We start from the raw sequence: 24,894 nt of genomic DNA, 5'->3' as shown, positions 1-24,894 counted from the left end.
TGCAGCATCACCCGGGGGGGAGGTGAAGGGAAATGTCACTTCCATTTTCCCATCCCTACCTAGACCGGGATTGCGTTTCCCAAATAATAGGCAACATGCAGCTGATTAGGAAGGAGATCTCTTCAGGAGCCACCTCCTGCAGGGCCTGGGCCACAACTGCTTTGGGAGCCCAATGCCTGGGCATTTTGCTTAGTTCCAAGTCATTTACTAGCGAATCCTCTTCCCAGCCCTTTAGAAAAAATATTGACCTAACCAACTGAACAACAGGGGGACTGGGATGGTGATGGGGAATAAGGGAATCCCTCTGACTTACCCTATCTTCCTCTGCTGTTACAGAGGGTGACATGACATTTTCCCCTATCCCTGCCATACTCCTGCTCTTTCTTATAGTTCAATATATTTTAAGTGAGGAAAATGGTAGCAAAAATATCTGCTCTGCAGCACAACCTGAAGCAACAGCAGAGCAATTGGGACTGAAACTATTGGTTTCCAAGGGGGGAACTTGATGACTAACAATTGCTTTGAAATGGGGGAACAGTATAATTGTGAAGCTCAGGGTTTGTTTAGGTCAGGTCACGGGGAAAGCTAATGCCAACCCCTGCACCTGGGCGGCATCTGCTCTACAACTATAATTGTCTTTTTACACCAAGATCACTAACTTGAGCAGCCAACGCCATGTGCAGTCCTAGTGGATGTCAGGCACAGGTAGTTTTTGCCTCAGTGTAGCTTGTTGGGATCAAACCTCTCCCTGACCTGGAGCTGATGAACATTCCTGGCAGGAGGGACACACACTCCTATGACTCAGAAGGAAAGGAGTTGATAGGAAAGATCACAGGACTGACCCCAAAGAAGGTGAGCTGCAAAAGGCAGAAGCAGGCAACTCATCTGGTGGAGCTGAGAGACCACAGTGAAGATGGTGCACAGATCACTATGTGGGAACTAGCAAATGTGATTTTTTTTTTTTAAATCTTTTCCCAGCCCTAATCAAGGCATTTGTAGCAGTTCTCCAATGTGGATTTTGCGATGTCTAATAAGGTGTGAGCTCTTTTTGAAGCTTTTCCCGCACTCAGAACATCAGTGGGCGGGGCATTCACTCAGGCCAGGGCTTTATAAAGCCGCGCACAAGCGACCAGGGAGCTTTGCGAACAGGGGCTGCTAACAGGGAGTTTCGCAAGGGAGTTCGGAAGGGGAGTGGGAAGGGAGTGCGAGTCCCTCGCCAGCCTTAACCCCTTCCCTGTAGTCCCCTTAAAACCTATAAACCGAACCACATTCCAAAACCCCTTCCTGTAAACCACCCTTTCACTAACTAGGAGACAATGCAGGCAGAAGCCCAGCAGCAGAGTGGGGGCTATCCAGTTTATTGCACTGAGCGTTGCATGTATGATTCCCTGCCCTGTGGGCGGGTGGCGTATGTGTGCAGTCGGTGCAAGGAGCTCCTGGCCCTCAGAGACCATGTACGGGCTTTGGAGGCCAGGGTGGCGGAACTGGAGGAGCTAAGGGAGGCAGAGAGGTATGTTGATGAGGCTTTCCGGGACACTGTAGAATTGTCCCACCTCTGCTCAGACAGCCCCTGTGCTGTTGAGGAGGAAGAAAGGCCCAGGGAAGCAGAGCAGTCAATGGGAGCAGAGGGAAACCTTCCCGTAGTTGGGATCCTCCTTCCAGATAGTGTTGGGGTTGCCTCTCGCACTGAGGTTACCTCTCCGGGGGATATATTAGCAAATGTGATTTTTTTTTTTTAAATCTTTTCCCAGCCCTAATCAAGGCATTTGTAGCAGTTCTCCAATGTGGATTTTGCGATGTCTAATGAGGTGAGAGCTCTTTTCGAAGCGTTTCCCGCACTCAGAGCATGTGTAGGGAGTCTCTCACGTGTGGATTCTGTGATGTCTAGTAAGGCTTGAGCTACCGCTGAAGCGTTTCCCGCACTCAGAGCATCCATAAGGTTTCTCGCCCGTGTGGATTCTCTGATGTGTGATAAGGTTTGAGCGCTGATTGAAGCTTTTCCCGCACTCAGTGCACGTGTAGGGCGTCTCCCCCGTGTGGATTCTCTGATGTGTGATAAGGTGAGAGCTCTGCTTGAAGCTTTTCCCGCACTCAGTGCACGTGTAGGGCGTCTCCCCCGTGTGAAGTCTCTGATGTTTGATAAGGTATGGACGCTGACTAAAGCTCTTCCCGCACTCAGAGCATCCATAAGGTTTCTCAGCTGTGTGGATTCTCCTGTGTACACTCAGGGTAGAGCTGTGCTTAAAACGTTTCCCGCACTCAGAGCACATGTAGAGCACCTCCCCTGTGTGGATTCTCTGATGTGTGATAAGGGTTGAGTGACGACCAAAGCTTTTCCCGCACTCAGAACACGAGTAGGGCTTCTCTCCTGTGTGGATTGTCTGATGTCTGATAAGGCGTGAGCTCCAATTAAAGCTTTTCCCGCACTCATGGCATGTGTAGCGTCTCCCTTCCAAGTGGATTATGTCGCGGGTTATAAGGTCTGAGTGGCTACTGAAGTTTTCATCTGGGATCTGCTGAGTCTCACAGGCTTTGGCTTTTTCTGGGAGTCCACAACTCCCAGAAACATTCCCTTTGGATCTTCCTAATAACGTTCCATGTGGTTCTACTTGCTCAGCATCTTCCTGCTGGGCTTTCTCCTCCTCATTCTCACTCACCATCCCATCACCTGATGGGAGACGGAGAGAATCCAGGCATAGGTCACTCCCTGTGCCGGAAAGAAAGGAAATCTCAAAGAGAGGAATGGAAAAAGGGATGAACAAACCAAAATGTGTGTGTGGGAGAGATCAAACCTCTCAGGAGCTGATTTTCCCCAAACCCTTCCCCAGAGGAGAGAGGAAGGGATCAGTTTTGGTCTGCATCTCACCAGAACACTCAGGGGAAAGCGAGATCGGGGAGGGACCTGCTGCCAGTTGTCAGTCAGAATAGGAGGGAAGCCATGAGTGACATCTGCCATAGTGATTCCACATCTGCAGGGAACAATCCTGAGCTTGGAGAGCTCACAGGGTCTTTGTAGGGCATCCCGAATGTTTCCCGCATTCCTAAACAGTTGTTGAGTTGGTTTAACCAAGTCCTCACCTGTGCAGGCAGCTCTCGGGAGCACTTCTTTCTCAGAGGCCTGGAGGTCCGGGACCCACGGCTCTTCCCCTCGTTCCAGCTGCGAGATCACATCAGGTTTGGAAATTGGAAACCCTACTCCAGGCAAAGAAAACAAGGGAGGTCAGTGGAATTTGTGGGATACTCGTCACAAAGAATATTCCATGGTTGTAATCCCTGCTCATTTTTAAGCAGTAACATCCCAAGGCCAGCTTCCTTGGCTCCAAGTGGCAGGAGAGTTGTTATGATTATAAATCATATTCATTACCTTAGTGCCTCAGGGCCAACTAACAGTGGGTCCCCATTGTGCTAGGACAAGTACAAACAGAGAATAGTAGATGGCCCAGGCCCTGAAGAATTTACAGTCTAAATAGACAAGACAGACACAGAATGGGGGAAGGGGTAGAACCCACAGTTAGAACAGAGATAGTCAGGCCTGCCTGTAAAGCCGATGCTCTAAGAACTTAGGTGTATTTTTTCCACTTAGCTAGTTACAGGGGTATAAAAACAAAGAATCAAAATCACAGTCTGCCTGTGTCTGGGCCTTCTCGCACTAGGATAGTCTGAGGCCTTCTTCTTAGGCTAAGCAGCAGGGGCAGCCATAAGCTGGGAAGCGCAGGGTCACACCCTCACACCCCAAACCAGTCACACTGAAATAAGGTGCTGCTGGGCTGTTAGGAAGACGATCCTGTCCGGAGAGCGCCCATCACCACCAGATAAAGAAACAGATCTTAAGATGGTTACAGAAAACTTAGTTTGACAGCAGCCTGTCTGGCAAGAAATCCCTTATCAACGGTTGTGGTTGTGAAACCCTCATTTCTGTATCGTTTTAAGTTCATGGCCACCACTTTTACCTTGTTAATCAGTCTGGTTCTCTAATTGTTTCTGTCGGCTGTATAATTAATGTTGCTAGGTAAGTAAATAATGTAGTGGGATATAATTGGTTAGAGAATTATGTTACAATATGTTAGAATTGGTTAGTTAAATGTCAGCACCATGATTGGTTAAGGTATAGCTGAGAATATTCCTATATAAATGGGATCAAACAGGAGGGGGAAAGGAAATTGGAATCATGTTTGTAAGGGGGGAACAGGGAATGGGGAGACAGGCAAGGCTCTGTGGCGTCAGGGCCGGGCAGGGATACGGGGTAAACGTTCTGCGGTGTCAGAGCTGGGAGGGGAACACTGGGGAACAGACTCTATCAGTGTATAGAGATAAGTCCGACTGGTGTGAAGGGCTTTGGAATATGCCTGCTTGGAAACTAACCCCCATAAACATGGCATTGTCTGCACTTTGGACTGATCAGGGATTCCCACGAGGACTGGTGAGGGGGCGATGGTAATTACACATTTAGATCCTGTTCTTGTTTTCTCTTTTCCCCAGAAGGCGCACTGGCACACTGGCATGGATCCACAGGATCTGGGCAATGCCCTGGCTTGTAAACAGTCCTTGGGAGGCGTCTCGAGTGCACTAGACCCCCAAGGGGTCCCACTCTTCCACAAGGACAGGCCATGTAGCTTCGGCACCTGAGACTGAGCCTCTGGCTTCAACACTCCTATTTCAACCTGTGAGCTCTGCCAGCAGGTCCAGCCGAACGACACTCCTGTTCAGTGACTGTTCCTCAGTCAATGCACAGAGCAAGTTTTTGCTCTGACACTGGGCAGACTGTTAAAACATAGCAGGGTTTATTAGTCAACCGAAACTCAGCACTGGAGAGTCCTTATATAAGCACAGAGAAGCAAAGAAGACAATATAGTCCATACTGGCCAATGCCCTTGAGCCAGGCTGCAGTAGAAAACGCTTCTGTTTCCTTTCTCTGTGCCTGTCCATTCGTCTTTGCTCCGGCAGAGCTCCCTGTGTCTGCGAGCCCAGTTCTTCCTGCTCCCAAAAACATAACGAGTCCATGTGTGCTTCACTCAGCCAAGCGGAGCTCCTCCCATGGACAGGTGAGAATTATTCCCTTGTCTCTGTCGGGTATTCCATTGATGTAGGCTGGTGCCAGGCAGTCCTTTCATATCACCCCATGACAGATACATGACAAAACACCTCATGTCTCCTGTTCGTTATAATCATAGCAATACCAATCACAGAGGGAAAGTGAGGGGTGTATTGGAATCATAGAAGTATCACCAAAATTCCCACCTCTATCACACACACACACTGCTCACAGCCCTTGGAGAGAAAGCAAAGCACAGGAGCTGGACGTTAGTCCAGCAAACACAGTGGAGGACAAGCTGCAATCCTCACACCCTGGTCTAAAAGAAGAGACATGTGGGTCCCCACCCATAGAGAGGGGCTGGCTAGAGGCCTGATACCTGAGGGGCCATTCCTTGAGCAGACCATGGAGGCAGGTCAAAGGCTTCGCTACCCCAGAACTGTGACATCGCAAAAGCACATTTTGGGGCATTAGGAAATCTAGTGACTCAGGGGTAATGGGAGGGAGAATTAATTCCCCAGCCTTCTCCACACGCTGGGGGAGTTTAAACACTAACATTCAGGAACAACAGCCTCTCGTTCTTCCGGGAAAGGAGAAGGTCAGAAACAAGAACTGGGCCAGGCAGCCTCAGGAGGGACCGGCTCAGAGATCCAAGGAGCCGGGAGGGAAGACAGCTTGTGGCTGCTGCAGATTGGGGAGAGGGGGGACAAGACTCTCTCCAAACTCTCACTCCTGTTGATCCTGATCTGATTTTATGATCTATGACCTAGTCTCACGTCTTGTGGGCAATTTTATACTCGCTAGAGGTAAGATGTCGTTATCAGAGTATTGCTTATTAGCTTGGAACATGTGTGGAGGGGCAAGGAGGTGAACATAAATAAATGGGTCATTAAGGGCAGGGACTACACTACAGCCAGGATCGACGCTCTGAGATCGACCCGCCGGTGCTCGATGTAGCGGGTCTATTAAAGAGCCGCCAAATCGACCGCAGATCTGTCTGCAGCCGACCCCTGTACTCTACCCTGATGAGAAGACTAAGGTAAGCAGACCCTGCGGTAACTCGATCGAAGGTACATCGACTCCAGCTACGTTATTCACACAGCTGGAGCTGCACAGCGTAGGTTGAGTTACCGCGGTAGTGCAGACACAGCCTCAGCTTGCTACATTCCAGGGCCTTCGGTTAGGCTGAGGCTTTGTGGGAGCCGTTATGCTGAAGTCTGGGATTTACCTGAATAGGCCTAAGGAGAGAATCCCAGGTCAGATATTTCGCACCCTCATTTTGAGAGACTAATGAGGAACCACAAGCGGGTGGAATACGCCACAGGATTCTGAAAGAAGGAAGTCTGGGGCGGGCTCTAGCAATTAGGTTGCTATGAAGTATCTCAGCCGTTGGATGCATTCATATATTGGAATTATTAATAAATCAGTGATGTAAATCATGAGTATTAATGCTTGATGCTTAATTATGGACTTCCCAAAGGCCAGGTATAATTTGGGGCAGCTATTGACATTATTGTAATCAGAGCGAAGGAGCAGATGTGGTATATTGCCATCCTATTTCCATAAGGAAGCGGAGAAAATACCTCTCCTAGTGACCAGTTTTTCATTTTGTCAGGTCCCCGAGACAGTGTAAACTGAAGCAGGGCCTCCCTTCTGACGGGCTGCCTTGCCCCTCGATCTTTGTTTCCATTGGTGTCCATAGCTTGTAAGTCCGCACCGTGCAAGCCCCTCTTTACTATACTTCTCTTACTCTAATCGTTACGAGTATTGATCCTTGCCTATGATTTCAATTAGAACTGTCTGTATTAAATCAAGTTTCTGTGTGTTTCACCCAATTTCATCTCATCCATTAATGGTGAGTAGCCATGTACATGGGCGAGCTGCACCCCAACACGTCATCTTATCGGTGTAAACACTGTCCAGGCTACACCACCAGCCTGTGACATCATCAACAAAGTGCCCATTTGTGCCTGGGAAGGGGCCCTGCTCTGGGCGGGAGGATGCAGCAAGGACTCAGGGTCAGTGGCCGGCGTCACTGTGCCTAGAGATGGGGAGGTTATACGGAGAGGGGGGTAATGAATGGGAGAGGGAGGTCAAGAGTTAAAATAATAATATTTGGGGGATGGGGGAATGTATAATGAAGTGAAACTGAACAGAAATAAAACTGGAGTGGAGGTTCTAAACCAACAAGGCTTGGGCAGGGATTTGGGGTTAAAGGTCTGGGATCCCCCCCCAGCTCTAGATCCCCAAACCTCTCCTCCCTCCCACTGACCCACCCAGCCCACTTCCCGGGTGCCCTTCCCCCACACTCCCCTCCCCTTCTTCCCATTACTCTCAGCCGGCACCACCTCCCGGCACCTTGGGAGCTTCTTGTGTTCCCTCCTCGTCTCTCACAACCTCCTCCCTCCCTGCTGCTGCTTAGCTCTAACCCTGCACACACCCTCCCCATGTCCTGGCACCCCAGAATTATCTACTCCCCCCTTCTCCTCCCCTCCCACGGCTCTGTTCTCCCTTCACCCGTGGGGTCCTGAATGGGAACATTATTCGCTCTCCTATCGAAAGAGGAGCTCATCTGACTGTCACACAAGCCAGGCATGAGTCATACACCTATTTACTCAATTTAGAATTCTACAGGCAGCATATTTTCCTCTTACACTGAGGAAAAGGCATGAGAGCTACAGTGATTAATGTAGTTATTAATGCATCCAATAAGGATACATTCGATGCAGTTTTAAAATGACTGACGGCACCAAAAAGGCACATGTCCAAAAATTATACTAGTGGGTGGGAGATGAGGCAAAAAAAGGGGGACAAGGAAACTTGTCAAAACTTGGATGATGAATAAAGGTATAAAGTTATTACTGCTCAGGTTCTTCAGAGACCCCACAGCTTCTAATAACCCAGGGGACAGGACTCCTTACCCAGCGAGGTCACATTCTCGTAGTTCTCCTGCATGACATCCCAGTAGAGGGCTCTCTGAGCGGGGTCCAGCAGAGCCCACTCTCCCCTGGTGAAATACACAGCCACCTCCTCGAAGGTCACCGGCCCCTGAAAGAGCAAGAGTCCAACACTCAGTACCTGCTGCCCCACTCACAGCCCCACTATTCACGGAACAGCAGCACCAGGTAAATGGAGGCTCCAGGAGGCCCATGTTAACAGAGTCCCACCCCACCTTGCCTAGAGCAGCCAGGAGCCATCAGAGGGTAGAAAGAGAGAATCTTTGTGTCTCCCAGCTGACAGATGGAGGCAGGGTCGTCACATTTATCACATACCCACTAGCCAGAGCTTGATACAGGAGAGGGGGCTGTCTCTGGACCCTGCTGGTGGCTCCCTGGTAGAAATTTCAACACTCTCCAAATAAAATATGTGGAAGAAAGGGGAAGTCAATAGTAAAGAATATAAGTTAGACGGTCAGAATTGTAGAAAACTGGTAAGGGAAGCTATCAGAAATCAATCATTAATCAATGAAAATAAGGAGGACATTTTTAAAAGTATAACATTAATCCTAACAATGGTAGTGGTAAATTACTAGATAGAAATGGCAGAATTATCAAAAATAATGCAGAAGAGATAGAAGTGTTCAATAAATGTTTTTCTCCAAATCCAGATTTAGTAAGAAATTACCTTTTCTGGAAGGGAATCGGTCTTTCTATTGTTATTCAAGAGCATAAAACATTCCTGCTACCCACACAATATTTCAGCCACCTTCAAGCACCTTCTCAGATAGGTACATGGGGGTATTGGAAGAATTCCTGCTTGCACAGCACTGCAGCACTTTATGATTATTAGAGAGAAAGGTCATCACCAATAATTTGTAAACAGTCTGAATACAAACAGTTAAGAATGAATGAGGAAGCTGCCCCCTTGAAAGCTGAATGACAGTTCGGGACACAGGGAATGTCTGGGAGCAGGAGTCATTCTCAAAGCAGTTGTGTTATTTTAAAATGTATTAATAGTAGTTTAACATGCATAACATTAACCGATTATTTTCTAGTAACAGGACGTCTGGCAACTGTACTGCTTTTCGTATGTTCAGCTATCCTCCCTGGCCAACACTTTCCAGCCTGGGCTCCAAAAGGGGGCACGGCTATACGCAGCCAGAATTTCAGAGATGTTGAGTATCTCTAGTCAACAGGAGATCCAGGTGTTCAGCAGCTCCAAAAAATCCGGGCACTGATTTAAGGTGCCTAATTCTCGATTTAGGTGGCTAACTTTCTGGTGCCTTTATTAGTTTCGCATCTGTAAAATGCTGACTCCCTTTTAAAGCGCACTGAGATCCACAGATCAAAAGAGCTATACCAGGGCTAGGTATTTTACCGAAATACTTTGGGTCCTATGTCTGCAACTAAGGCATGAGAACAGACTTCCTGTTGGGAAATGTTAATAACACGGCAGCTCTGATTGAATTAGGGCTTGTCTGTACCACTCTAACTATACTGATATATAGTTATACAACCCTCCGAGGCCTTGTCTACACGGCCACGTTACAGCACTGAAACATTATCAAAACTCACAAGGATGTTAAACAGCAGCTATTACAGTTAGACGTGTTTAAATCAGTGGGTCCAGATAACTTGTATCCAAGAGTTTTCAAAGACCCGGTGGAGGAGTGTGGTGGACTGTTAATGATGATTTTCATTAGGACTTGGAACATGGGGGAAATTCCAGAAGACGGGAATAAAGCTAATGCTGTGCCAATATTTAAAAGTCTAAAAGAGATGATCGAGCTAATTACAAGAGTGTTAGTCTGGTACTGGGCAAGATAATGGAGCAGTGAATACGGATTTCATTAATAAAGAATTAAAGGAGGGTAATATAATTAGTACCAATTAACAAAGGTTCAGAGACAATAGATCCTATGAGACTAACTGGATAACCTTATTGGATGAGATCAAAGGTTTGGTTGCAACTAATAGTATTGATGCAACATACCTGAACTTCCGTAAGGCATATGACTTGGTTCAGCACAATATTTTGACTAGAAAACTAGCAAGATACAAAATAAACACGACATACATTAAATAGATTAAAAACTGGGATTGTAAATGGGGAACCATGGTCGAGTGGATTTCTTTCTAGGGGGTCCCACAAGGATTGGTTCTTGGCCCTGTGCTATTTAACATTCTTATCAATGACCTGGAAGAGAACATAAAATCATCAGTGATAAGTTTGCAGTTGCCACAAAGATTGGGGCTGGTGGTAACTAATGGAGTGTCAGGAGATTCCGGCTCCAGCTCTGGGAGTCTGGGAAGTTTTCCCAGCCCTGGCTGGGGGGTTATTTCCTGTTCCACAAAGAGGGGAAGTTTCATTCCCTACACTTGTGCCTTGCAATTAGGCCCTAGCTGACACTACACCCCCCATTCAGCATAGTGGTAGGAGTATAAAATGATTAGGACATACTGATGAGGCATTTTGTGCAAGATGCGTCATGTGCGGTGTCATTGGAAAAGTTATGATTGGCCGAATATGATTATCCTACCTGTGTGCATGGATCATGTTTGTATCTGAAGTTATGGATACTGACTCTGTATCTGTATTTCACATGACCAGACCACATGACACTAAACTCCATTTTGCTACCTGTATTTTTCCACTAACTGGACGGGGAACTGAGTTTGGAACAAAGGGTTCCCGCCATATGGAAAAGCTACATAAGGTGGGGTGTGACATCATCTCTTGGCCTCATTCCCCACACAAGAGAACTCCTGGCAGCACCTGAGGAACAAAGACTGAATTGGTGGAAACTTGGTGGACTGCTTCTATCATCCATCAGTGTGAGAAATTGCTAAATCAAATTCTATCCATCTGGTATGTTCGGCTTACTTTGAGTTTTTGGTTATTGGCTAAGTAATCTGCTTTGCTGTGTTTGCTATCACTTATAATCACTTAAAATCTATTTTCTGTAGTTAATTAACTTGTTTTATGCTTTATCTTAATCAGTGTATTTTGAGTGAAGTCTCTGGGGAAAAGCTCAGCTTGGTTAGCACATCTTCATATGTGCGTATCTTCCCCATAGCGAGGGAAAGGCGAACTATATTAATGAGCTTACATTACACAGATCCCTGTGCACTACAAGAGGGTATCATTTTGGATTTCTACTACAGCAGGTGTGCAAGGTTGGGGAGCTGGGAAATTGGCTGTTGTCTTCTCTCTGTCCTTGAGTGGAGGGGGCCATTTAGGGATCAGGGCAAAAATCTGTCTGGGGATTGGTCCTGCTTTGAGCAGGGGGTTGGACTCGATACCTCCCAAGGTCCCTTCCAACCCTGGTATTCTATGATTCTACGATTCTAGGTAAAGCGCTCAGGTAGCTTAGCTGGGTGTGTGACGTCACCTGCTGTCGTGTTGGGTGATAACAGGGCCTGGAGAGGCTGGCTGAATCTCCAGCAAAGCAGTGTGAGAAAGGCCAGCCCAGCTTCAGGGTTAGAGGGCACAGCGGTTCCCAGAAGCCCCCCACAGTGCACCCCGGGGTGACAACCCATCACACCCTACATTACACAAGTCTCAGCAGGTTTGTCACATCCTGTCCCCTCCCCTGCCCCACCCTAGATAGTTCCTGCCTCCCACCACCTGGAGCAGCTCCCACCCTCCTATGCCTTTACTGCTCCTCTCCCTCCAAGCAGAACCCACCACCAGCTCCCTGAGAATCCCTTACCTGAGCCAGCTCCATTGCAGCCATTTCCTTCCCCCGGGGAGGAGGGGATGATCTGGAGCGAAACGTGGACGTTATTCTGTAACCTGCCAGGGCGAGAAGGGCAAGGTGTGAGAATTCAGACAGGGGTTTTGTCCATTCCACAAGCCGATTCCCCCCAGGATTTTCCCCTGCTAATGGACATTCCAGGTTCTGCCACACTGTGGAGCACAGAGTGACCTTATTCCAGTACAGGCCTAGCCCCATCCCACCAGGGTGTAACCCTCTGAGACAGGGTGAAACCCTCCCAGTAGCAGAGTCTCTCTGTTACACTTATCCAGATTGTGGACGATACCAAGCTGGGAGGGGTTGCAAGTGCTTTGGAGGATAGGATTAAAATTCAAAATGATCTGGACAAACTGGAGAAATGGTCTGAAGTAAATAGGATGAAATTCAATAAGGACAAATCCCAAGTACGTCACTTAGAAAGGAACAAGCAGTTGCACACGTACAAAATGGGAAATGGCTGCCTAGGAAGGAGAACTGCGGAAAGGGATCTGGGGGTCACAGTGGATCACAAACTAAATATGAGTCAACAGTGTTACACTGTTGCAAAAAAAGCAAGTATCATTCTGGGCTGTATTAGCAGGTGTGTTGTAAGCAAGGCACGAGAAGTAATTCCTCCGCTCTACTCTGTAGTGGTTAGGCCTCGACTGGAGCAGTGTGTCCAGTTCTGGGCGCCACATTTCAGGAAAGATGTGGACAAATTGGAGAAAGTCCAGAGAAGAGAAACAAAAATGATGAAAGGTCTAGAAAACAAGACCTATGAGGGAAGATTGAAAAAATTGCTTTTGTTTAGTCTGGAGAAGAGAAGTCTGAGAGGGGACATGATCACAGTTTTCAAGTACACAAAAGGTTGTTACAAGGAGGAGGGAGAAAAATTGTTCTTCTTAACCTGTGAGGACAGAACAAGAAGCAATGGGCTTAAATTGCAGCAAGGGAGGTTTAGGTCGGACATTAGGAAAAACTTCCTAACAATCAGGGCGGTTAAGCACTGGAATAAATTGCCTAGGGAGGTTGTGGAATCTCCATCATTGGGGATTTTTAAGAGCAGGCTGGACAAACACCTCTCAGGGATGGTCTAGATCAGTGGTTCTCAAACGTCTGTACTGGTGACCCCTTTCACACAGCAAGCCTCTGAGTGCGACACCCCCCCTTATAAATTAAAACCACTTGTTTATATATTTAACACCATTATAAATGCTGGATGCAAAGCACGGTTTGGAGGCTGACAGCTCGCGACCCCCCCATGTAATAACCTCACGACCCCCTGAGGGATCCCAACCCCCAGTCTGACAACCCCTGGTGTAGATAATACTGAGTCCTCCCTTGAGTGCAGGGGCCTGGACTGGATGACCTCTCGAGGTCCCTTCCAGTTCTATGAGGTCCATCTAGCTCAGCGGCCAGTGCCAGGTGCTTCAGAGGGAATGAACAATACAGGTAACCATCAAGTGATCCATCCCCTGTCACCCATTCCCATGGCAAACGTTCCCGTTTCCTCCTGACAACATGCACCGCTCAGTGCAGAAACGAGACAGACTGGAAGCTCCAGGTACACATGCACCTCTCTCCTTTCATCGCACACATGGGGGACTCAGACCCAGATCTTCTCATATCACAATCAAACCTCCACCAAGCTGTTCTAACGAACGCCTCTACCAATCAGTGCAGCCACACCTAACACAGCGAGTACAGGCAGATAACACCCTGTGGCTGTTGCCAGCTCGAGGGGGCAGAGTTAAGGTTGCACTGGCATGCACATTAGCTCTCTATTTCCTAGGTTTTGGAGGTTCAGGCAGGACCCAACATACTGCTGGGTGACTTTACCTCTGCATGAATGAAGGTGTCAGGGACTGGATGACTGTTCAGTAACTACCCAGACAGGGATGGCTCCCCACCCCTACCTGCCATGCACACAGGCAGCGCGGCCCCGGGCAAGGCAACGCTCAGAGGCCAAGAGAAGGGGACGGCGCTGAGAGTGTCTCTGCTAGTCGGGCAGGAAGGGGGAGCAGCGCGGGAAGACGGGCTGGATAGTGGGAGGGGTGAAGAGGTTTGGGGGGTGTGGTGGGGGGCAGACGCAGCTGGGACTGGGCAGAATTAAGGTCCCTACAGGATACAGGCAATCGCCACAGGGCTACGAATAAGGCATTTGACTATATAAAGTCCCCGAGGAGATTGTACCGATTGGTAAAGACACAAGAGCTCTGTCCCTCGGGGTGTCACCTTCACAGGGGGTGTTTCCTTTACTGGTAATTCCCAGGAGTCAATAGATCAATAACGATCGATCGGGGAGGACGTGGCCGTTTCGGGTGCCTGGGGAGTGTCTGTGATTGTGCGCTAGGGGCCAGGTCCTTGGGGAGACGGCGCCTTGGTTTCACTGTAACTTCTCCGCGCCCGGCGGCTGCCGGCATTTGGTTCAAGGTGTTTCCGGGGGGGGGGGGGCAGGAGCTCCCTGCAGGGCCCGCGGCTGAGCCCCGCAGACAGTCACGGCCCCTCGGCGGCGGCGGCAGGGCGGGGACCGGCGGGGGTCTGGAGATTGAACAATTAACACACAAATATCATCGCTCCGAACGGGGGAGAACGGGGCGGGGCGGGAGAGCGGGGCGGGGGGGGGGGGGGGGGTTGGGGTGTTTTATATCCGGGTCTGAGCGTTGGGGGGGGGAAACGGGTCACAGACTCCGCCCCCGGCAGCGGGGAGACAAACCCCCAGCGCGGGGGGAGGGGCGGGGGGGTCTGTGGCTGTGACGGGGGGGCGGGGCGGTGTGAGGGGGGCCCGGGGGGGGAGGGGCGGTGTGAGGGGGCCCGGGGGGGGAGGGGCAGTGTGAGGGGGCCCGGGGGGGGAGGGGCGGTGTGAGGGGGCCCGGGGGGGGAGGGGCGGTGTGAGGGGGCCCGGGGGGGGAGGGGCGGTGTGAGGGGGCCCGGGGGGGGAGGGGATTTTACGGGACACTCCGGCGCACCCGGGCAGTGACGGTTCCCCCCCCCCGCACACGGGCCGCAGGGAGCCGGGGGGGCAGTTTGAAGGGGCCGGGGGGGGAGGGGGCAGCAGTGGGGGAGGGGCAGGGGCGAGACCCAGACACACACTCACCTTCCCCCACTGACCCCCCCCCCCATCGCTACGGAGGCCGCACCGGGACCCCCCGCCCCAGCTTCCGGCCCGGCCCGGCGCGGGGGCGGGGGGGGTCTCGGGCCCAGGTGTCTCCTCCCCCCGCCCCGCTCGGCTCTTACTGGCTCCGCCGCGCGCCCGGAGCCCCCCGCAGCGGGCCGGAAGTGACGCACCCCGCGGGGGGCGGGAGGGAGGAGTCACGTGACGGCTCCGGCCGTTAGAGGGCGGTGAGCGTGGAGGGAGTCACGTGACGGTTGCGGCCGTTAGGGCCGTTGGAGCGCGGCGCGCGCCGGGGGTGTGTGAGGCGGCGCTGCCCCCCCCCCCCCCGCTCCGGGCCCCTCCTGCCGCTCCCGGCCCCGCCCCGCTCCGGCCGCGGGGCCTGCGCTGGGGGCGGGGCCCGTCATTAGCCCCGCCCTGCCCGGGGGGAGGGGCAGCCCCTGGGCCGGAGCCTGCGGGGACCGAGCTCAGAGACCCCAGCCCGGGGGGGGCCGTGATTAGCCCCGGCCCCGTTGGGAAGGGGGCTCTGTCCCCCCCCGCACCGAGGGCCCCATAACTGCCCCTCCCCCGCCCTGTACAGCGGGGGACCCGATGTCCTGATTTTATAGGGACTGGCCGAATATGGGGGGGGGGTATATGAGCTCCTACCCCCCCATCCCAGTTTCTCTGTCTGGTCCCACGTGTGCAGCCCCCCCCCCCCCCGAGCGGAGACACCCCCCCTTGCGGAGGGGCTGGGGGGGCGGCGCCGGAGCAGCCGCTGGTGTGTGGGACCCCCCCCCCCGGCAGCCCCACCGCCTGCGCCTGCCGCTTTCCCGTCCAGCGCATGGACCTGACCCTGTGCCCACGGGGGGGTGCCCCTTTCTCGGGGGGCTGCTCTCTCTGGGGGTCAGGCCCCCCCCACCTCCTGGAGCCGCCCCTCTCTGAGCCTCAGCACGTCTGGCTCTGCCGTGGGCCCCCCAGGGAGTCCCCTCGCTCTGGGCCCCCCCCCCGGGGCCTCCACCCCCCTGTTCTCTAGCCCGGAGCGACTCTCCCCCAGCGTAACACAGGAGGGTTATTGGGGGTTGAACCCAGCGCAGGAAACTCTCCGGCCTCAGGCCTGGCCTCCCTCAGCCCAGCACATCCCAGGCCCCCTGCAGCCGGGGGGGCTCTGCCTGCTCCCCCTCTCCAGCCCAGAGCCCCCCTGCTCCCAGCTGGGCCTCCGATATCCCGGCCCCCTCCGTCCATTGGCTTCTCTCCAGGGAAGCGGGGGTAAACAGGCAGACCTGGGGTCTCCTCTCCTCTCAGCCCCCCTCTGGTCGGAATCGTCTGATCAGGTCACCGGGGTCCTCTCCCCGCAGCCCATTGTCCCCCACTGGCCAGAACCAGCTGCGACTCCTGAGCTGCGTCACCAGGTCACCAGTCGCTGGGGTCTGCATCCTCCAGGCCATCGGCCAGGGTCCCGAGTCCCTCTCTGGTCCTGTGTCCCAACAAATTCCCTCTCCCCTCCCCTCGCTAAACCAGTAACACCCGGGGACACTGAGCCCCCCTCCCTCTGCATGCAACCCCTCTGGGAAACAAAAAACCCAAGAAGACCCCACACTTCATCACAGAGATGGTGGAAAACCCCGGCACAGGGAGGGGTTGAAAGCGTAACAGTTACCCCGACGGGTTGAGCCACCTGCCGGGGTTGCAAAAATAGGATTGGGGGTTTTTATTTCCCCTCTCACAGGGCGGTACGTCTCAGCACAGGCTTTCCCCAGGGCTGGGTTCTCAAACTGGCACAGAACATCCCAGTGCCTAGAAACTGCAGCTCCTCTCTCTGCTGGATTTTACAGACACCCTCACAAGTGATGGCACACATTTCCAGTGTTTAAAAAAATCCCTTCTCTGCCTATCTGACTGCGTCAAGTCTCCTAGCAGTTCACAAGTTTGTTTTATCTGCTGCTGGGATTCCCGGATTTGCAAAGTAAAATTATTCCCCCATGTTTATTTTTCTCCCCTACTGTTCCTCACACCTTCTTGTCAACTGCTGGAAATGGGCCATTTTGATTATCACTATAAAAAGTTTTTTTTCTCTCCTGCTGGTAATAGCTCACCTTAACTGATCACTCTCGTTAGCATGTGTAGGGTAACACCCATTGTTTCATGTGCTCTGTGTCTATATCTATATCTTCCTACTGTATTTTCCACTGCATGCATCCAATGAAGTGGGCTGTAGCCCATGAAAGCTTATGCTCAAAGAAATTTGTTCGTCTCTAAGGTGCCACAAGGACTCCTGTTCTTTTTACTCTCTTCCTTGTAATCCATTTTAAACATCGTTTTTCTCCTTTGAAAATGTTATTTTTTTATTACTCTTACCACTTCATTGTCATTGTGCAGAAGCAGGTCACGATGCTATTTAATTTATATTTTAATAGCAAATGCTCATCAGAAATATTGATATGTAAATACACCGCTACCTTGATATAATGCCACCCGATATAACACGAATTTGGATATAACGCAGTAAAGCAGCGTTCGGGGCGGGGGGCTGCGCACGCTGGTGGATCAAAGCAAGTTCAATATAACATGGTTTCACCTATAAGCTAATCGAGCTGTTCACAGATACGGGATTGGAATCAAGTCACCATTTTAGTCAAATCAGCAGATGAATACAGCAGAACGCCAGCCCTTACAAATCCTAAAACAGGAACCAAGGAGGTGGTGGTCCATTTGGCTATAAACCCCAATTAGAGAATTTCACCCAATCCACCTGGAACCAGTTGAGTATTTCCATACAGAAACCAAATGATTGCTTAAGACACAGCCTCCAACCCTACTGATGCTTCCTTGGTAGATTTCACTGCTGTGTGGCTAACATTTCTCCTGCTTCCCCTCGATACAGACCTAACTGAGACAGCTGAAGTCTACCAGCGCTCACTGACACTGTGCACGTTGTGTCATGCCTAACCATCCCGCAATGCCCTATTCCCACTCTGGTCACAAGTGTGAACCTCTCTGCCCCAGGGTCATGGAGACTGGAAGCCACCACTCCCTCGACACACCTTCCCCCTGCCTACTTTCAAATGCCTTTTCCTGGTTGTCCGAGCACACTTAGTAATGGCTCCTTAGCGGTGTGCAGCTCCCCAACCAACCATCCTCGCTACACGCTCTGGCTGCGCTCCTGCCTGGAGGGGGAGTAGATGCAATGGGAGAATGAAGCGCGGCCACCAGCCAGGCCCTGTTCGAGACTCAACCAGAGACGTATCCTCTTTGAGAAGCCTTTTCTGACCAGGGCATTTCCCACGGTGCACGTAAAGGAGAAGAAAGAGTTAGTGCTTCAGAAAACGTGGTGGGTGTGGGGGGAAATTCTACAGATCACGCCAGTCAATTTCCTTTTCTTTGGAATTTCTGGAGCTCCGTTTAGAAAAGACTGAAGCTGGGAGCAAAATTCCTGCCTCGTTGGAGGATCCAACACCCGATCTGTAGATGGTTGGGCAGCCAACCACACTAAGCCGATGCAGCAAGGGGGTGAAGCTGGCCTGGGGAAGCAGCCTGGCCGGTGCTTGGTAGTGGCTGTCCTGGCTTCCTTCTTAGCAGCAAACAAATCAATTCCCGCCCACCCCTGTGAGAGGAACCTGGAACTAAGGGATTTTCTCCTTTCACCCCTGCTGGGGCGGGCAGAGCTCTCGGGGGTGTTTTTAGAAGAACTGAATTTGGGAAACCAGCCTTTAATAACAGGCAGCTCAGGTTTAGTTTAAATATTGTATTTTATTTTTTTAAATGGGCGTGGACAGGGGATGGATCACTTCATGATTGCCTGCTCTGTTCATTCGCTGTGACCCGCCTGGCATCAGCCACTGTCGGAAGACAGGATACTGGGCTAGACAGACCTTTGGTCTGACCCCGTCTGGTCGCTCTTATAAATTTAGTTGTTGCACTTACCAGCGTTTCTTTCTCCTATATTTTACCTGCCATAGAAAGAAAGGTCTTTTTAATGATAAGGGAGTCTAGTCCAATCGCTATTCAGAATCAGTGTGTGCACAGAAGCGTGTTGTTTTATTCCTTAGGTTCTGGTGCCCTCATGTGGCCATTTCCTTTCATTTCTTTCTGTTCAAAAATAAAATATCCTGGGAGCGACACGGCTACTGTCGTGTGCCGTGTGGGCGTAGCCATGTCGGCACCCAGATATTAGAGAGAAAAGGTGGGGGAGGTGATATCTTTTATTAACCAACTTGTGTTGGTGAGAGATGTGAGCTTTTCTAGCTGGTATTTAGCTGTGACATTCTACGTTAAATTTCCCAGGCCTGAAGCAAAACTCTGTGTAAGCTCAAAAGCTTATTTGACATCAAAGAAACGTTTCTGGGTAGCCACCACTTTCTATATGACTAACAGAACTGTAAGTCGCAGTGCTTCAATGTAATTCAGGGGATCAGACTTGAACCGGTGATTAACTTCATGTTTAATTTCATTGCTAACAGAACACAGTCAAAGATTATAACACCTATTCATACACGTTAGTTTGCTTTAAAGCGAGCACTGTGTCAATGTGCTTTACGCCAGCATAGGAGCCTCCCACATCTGAGAGTTCATTTCTGTCTGTTCATTTCTGACGTAAGTGGGGGTGGAAGGGGTCTCCGGCTACGCGGGAAGGTTTGCATCCTGAGGAAAAGGACCTCAGCTCTATTTTAGCACTTTCTACTCTTTCAAAGAAGCAGGGAGGTGGAGGCGAAGTGGGACGAATGCATAAGACACAAGAACAAAACTACGAGACAAAAGCGTAGAACCAGGACTCAACACATGTATACCCAGCAGTCCGGAATTGGAGCCTGATGCATTCACTCATAGAATCATAGAACGGGAAGGGACCTCGAGAGGAGGCTAGTCCAGTCCCCGGCGCTCAGGGCAGGACTAAGTATTATCTGGACCATCCCTGAGAGGTGTTTGTCCAGCCTGCTCTTAAAAATCCCCAATGATGGAGATTCCACAACCTCCCTAGGCAATTTATTCCAGTGCTGAACCACCCTGACAGTAAGTTTTTCCGAATGTCCGACCTAAACCTCCCTTGCTGCAATTTAAGCCCATTGCTTCTTGTCCTGTCCTCACAGGTTAAGAAGAACAATTTTTCTCCCTCCTCCTTGTAACAGCCTTTTGTGTGCTTGAAAACTGTGATCATGTCCCCTCTCAGACTTCTCTTCTCCAGACTAAACAAACCCAATTTTTTCAATCTTCCCTCATAGGTCTTGTTTTCTAGACCTTTCATCATTTTTGTTGCTCTTCTCTGGACTTTCTCCAATTTGTCCACATCTTTCCTGAAATGTGGCCCCCAGAACTGGACACACTGCTCCAGTCGAGGCCTAACCACTACAGAGTAGAGCGGAAGAATTACTCCTCATGTCTTGCTTACAACACTCCTGCTAATACAGCCCAGAATGACGTTCGCTTGTTTTGCAACAGTGTAACTCTGTTGACTCATATTTAGCTTGTGATCCCCTATGACTCCCCGATCCCTTTCCGCAGTTCTCCTTCCTAGGCAGCCATTTCCCATGTTGTATGTGTGCAACTGCTTGTTCCTTCCTAAGTGAAGTACTTTGCATTTGTCCTTATTGAATTTCATCCTCTTTACTTCAGACCATTTCTCCAGTTTGTCCAGAGCATTTTCAATTTTAATCCTATCCTCCAAAGCACTTGCAACCCCTCCCAGCTTGGTATCGTCCGCAAACTTTATAAGTGTACTCTCTGTGCCATTATCTAACTCATTGATGAAGCTATTGAACAGAACTGGACCCAGAACTGATCCCTGTGGGACCCTACTCGTTATGCCCTTCCAGCATGACTGTGAACCTCTGATAACTACTCTCCTGGAACAGTTTTGCACCCACCTTATAGTAGCTCCATCTAGGTTAGGGTCATTTCAATACCATGAAAGTCCTTCTTGCCCAGCCCGGCTGGGGAAGGAGGCTCTTCCACTTGAGCCAGGGCATTCTTTGGGAGTGTAATCAGAGACACTGAACTAGGAAGCCGTGTTAAAAAACAAAACAGTTTTATCTGGACCGTAGTTCACCACAGCTTCCTTCTCTGGGGCGAAAATCAACTACTGGGTGCCTTCTATATCGAACTGAGTTCTTGCCAAATCCTTGGCCTGGGTCAGGGTACGTTTCCACTCCTCTGGTGCAGAATCCTTTACCAAACTACCCAAATTCTGAGCAGTGTTAGGGAGGAGTGGCTTCCCCAAACACATCTGTTTGTTTCTTTAATCTAAGTTAGGCATTAGAACACACCATCATTCTGCATCAGAATCCCTGTGAGTCACCAAAGGAGGGGAACGTATTAAAAATAGATATTCTGCAGCTCTATCACATGCAGCACTGAGTTCATTTTAATGCACGTTTGAGGCATCTACCAGGGACCAGTTCAGCAAAACTTTGATTTTGTCCATATCAACACAGACAGGGACCGTGTTTCCCACATCATGGGGCACACACACCCAGTGACTTCAGTTAGTTGCACAATTTAAGGCGTGCTGTTCGTCACCATTGGAGAGGGGAGATCTGAACCCACAACTGTTTGCTTGTTAGCAGGCCAAGTGGCATGGAGCATCCTCTCCTGGTGAGTGAACTGCATTTGAGCTTCTTCCATGTCATCGTGCAGCGGTGGAGGAAAGTGAAAAATAAGATAATAAAGGACTCTTTTAGCAAACAGTCATGTGACCCAACATCCCTGATAAATCTGAGCTACATGCTGGAGAACAAAACTAATATTCAATTATGTGACCAAATGGCCTTCAGGAGAGAGAGAAAAACCCACAACACAGAACGGTGCAAGTCACTTTCTCTTTCATTCAAAATGAAATTCCAGAGCAGGTTACATCTGATGATGCACAAATGAGGAGAGCAGATTCCCCCGTCGCTTTCTCCTCTGATCCATTCAAACCGGCTTCACTCAACAGCACTTCATTATTACGGAGTCGTGTTATTCACAAAAACCAAAATGAGCATGCGACCTTCTCACCTGCAAACTATCCCAGCTCAGCAGGAAAAAGTGGATTTGTCAATGGGCAAAATCTGGTATTTAAACTGGGAATGATCGCACTGCGTTTGGGAGCCACTGGATTTCCCCATCCGGGTCTGGGACACTTTCATCTCCAGCCCTCATGAGTCGGATTTAGGATCAAATTGCTATTATTACGTTTGGGAAGTGGAGGGATAGAATAGAGGTGGATAAACTCCATCGTAGCTCAGACAGACACCAGCGCGGCCTAGTGATGGTGAGGGAGAAGGAGGGAATCCCTCTGACTCACCCCATTTCCTTCTGATGTTGCGGAGGCCGAAAATATGCATTTGTCCCACTCCTGCTCCTCCTCTATTTTATATTGAAATATATTTTAAATGAGAAAAACGGTGAATAAACCAAACAACCTGCTGTCCAGCACAACCTGGACCAGCGTGAGAGCACCTGGGAATGAGACAATCTGTCGCCAAAGGGGGAACGTGGTGACTCTAACAATCGCTCTGCTAGTGCGGTGACAGTATGAATGTGATGCTCAGGGCTCGTCTACACTATGAAAATTGGTGTTGATTAGGACAGGTCAAAGGGGAAGGTGCTAGTTAACCCCAGCCCCTGTGCCTGGGTTATGTCAGCACGGCACATATAGCAGTGTGTTTACATTAGGGTAGCTACCTCCAGCAGGCCAACGCCATGGAAAATCCCAGAGAGACAAAGCCCAGGTCAATTTTCACTCAGTGTAGCTACTGGAGGTCACCCCGATTTCCTGCACCTGGGGCTGATGGACACTCCCGGCAGGAGGGAGACACGCTCCCATGACTCACAGGAGAAAGGAGTTGATGGAAAGGACCACAGGATTCACCCCTGAGAAGGGAGACTGCAAAAGGAAGCGCAGGCAACTCACCTGGGGGAGCTGAGAGAACACGATGATGCAAATGCTATAAACAACTCTCAAAAAAAGTCACTATGTGGGAATTAGCAAAAAAAAAAATTTCTCTGCCCTGCACAAACTTTTTATAGTGTTTATCTAGCCTGTGAAATCGCTGATGTCAATTAAGGTGTGAGCACCAGATGAAACTTCTCCCTCACTCGCAGCATTCATAGGGTGTTCTCCTGTGTGGCTCCTCTGATGTTTAAAAAGGGCTGAGCCCTGGGGGAACGTTTTCCCGCATTCACAGCATATATAGGGTTGCTCCCTTGTGTGCATTCGCTGATGATTCATGAGGCCTGAGCTCTGAGTGAATTTTTTCCCGCACTCACGGCACGTATAGGGTCGCTCTCCTGTGTGCATTCTCTGATGAGTAATGAGGCCTGAGCTCTGAGTGAAGGTTTTCCCGCACTCGCCGCATTTATGGGGTCGCTCTCCGGTGTGGATTCTCTGATGAATAATGAGGCCTGAGCTCCAGGTGAACTGTTTCCCGCACTCACTGCATTCGTAGGGGCGCTCTCCCGTGTGAATCCTCTGATGCTTATTAAGGTCGTATTGGAAAGTGAAGCTTTTCCCACACTCACAACACTCATAGGGTCTCTCTCCCGTGTGGATCTTCTGATGTCTGATAAGGGATGAACTCTGAGTGAAGCTTTTCCCGCACTCACGGCACTCATAGGGTCTCTCTCCCGTGTGACTTGTCTGATGCTTAATAAGTTTTGATTTCTCACTGAACTGTTTCCCACACTCGCCGCATTCATAGGGGTGCTCTCCCGTGTGGCTCCTCCGGTGTTTAAAAAGGGCTGAGCTCTGCGGGAACGTTTTCCCGCACTCGGCGCAGGTGTAGGGGCGCTCTCCCGTGTGAATTCTCTGATGATTAAGAAGGCCTGAATTCTGAGTGAAGCTTTTCCCGCACTCACAGCAGGTGTAGGGCCGCTCTCCCGTGTGCATTCGCTGATGACTAATAAGGCCCGAACACTGAGTGAACTTTTTCTCGCACTCACAGCATTCGTAGGGGCGCTCTCCCGTGTGCATTCGCTGATGGTTAATAAGCCCTGAGCTCCAGGTGAACTGTTTCCCGCACTCAGCGCATTCGTAGGGGCGCTCTCCCGTGTGAATCCTCTGATGCTTATTAAGGTCGTATTTGAAAGTGAAGCTTTTCCCGCACTCACAACACTCATAAGGTCTCTCTCCCGTGTGGATCCTCTGATGTCTGATAAGGGATGAGCTGTGGGTGAAGCTTTTCCCGCACTCACGGCACTGACAGGACCTGTCTCTCGTGTGGCTTGTCTGATGTTTAATAAGGCTTGATTTCTGACTGAACTGTTTCCCGCACTCATGGCACTCATAGGGTCTTTCTCCCGTGTGGCTCGTCTGATGTTTAATAAGTGTTGATTTCTCAATGAACTGTTTCCCGCACTCGCAGCATCTGTAGGGGCGCTCTCCGGTGTGGATCTTCTGATGTTTAAAGAGGATTGAGCTCTGAGGGAAGGTTTTCCCGCACTCGCTGCATTCATAGGGTCGCTCACCGGTGTGGATTCGCTGATGATTGATAAGGACTGAGCTCCGAGTGAACCTTTTCCCGCACTCACAACATTCATACGGTCTCTCTTCTGTGTGGCTCCTCTGATGTCTGATAAGGGTTGAGCTCCGAGTGAATTTTTTCCCACACTCATGGCACTCATAGGGTCTCTCTTGGGTGTGGTTTGTCTGATGTTTAATAAGGTTTGATTTCTCAATGAAGTGTTTCCCGCACTCACAGCATTCGTAGGGGCGCTCTCCGGTGTGGATCCTCTGATGTTTAATAAGGGTGGAGTTCAGAGTGAAGTTTTTCCCACACTCAGTACATGTGTTTTCTCTCTCTCCTGTGAGGGTTTTCTGCTGGGCTGTGATTTCCTTGAAGTCCTGGTGAATTCGCTGACAATCAGTGGATTTGCCCACTTTCTCCCTGGGCTGGTTTCCCTCTGGACTTTGCTGATTCTCACAGGCTTTTCCCTGCACACGATGCCTGGACACATCCCCTTTGGATCCTTGCGATAATTCCCCGTGTGCCTCCACGTGCTCACCATCTTCCTGCTGAGGATTCTGCTCCTCGTCCTCACTCACCATCGCATCCCCTGTTGGGACAGAGGGAGAAATCTCAGAAGCGGGTGTGGAAAAGGGAAACAAACTGAAATTAGAGC

At 50.3% G+C, this 24,894-nt stretch overlaps 1 pseudogene; it reads right to left on the bottom strand.

Moving 5' to 3' along the window:
- Positions 1–24,894, bottom strand: part of LOC123356694 — a 125,830-nt pseudogene that overhangs the window by 93,840 nt on the left and 7,096 nt on the right.

The sequence above is a fragment of the Mauremys mutica genome, chromosome 26 (genome assembly GCF_020497125.1).
Source record: "Mauremys mutica isolate MM-2020 ecotype Southern chromosome 26, ASM2049712v1, whole genome shotgun sequence".
NCBI lineage: Eukaryota > Metazoa > Chordata > Testudines > Geoemydidae > Mauremys > Mauremys mutica.
This window is presented reverse-complemented; position numbering and strand designations above follow the sequence as displayed.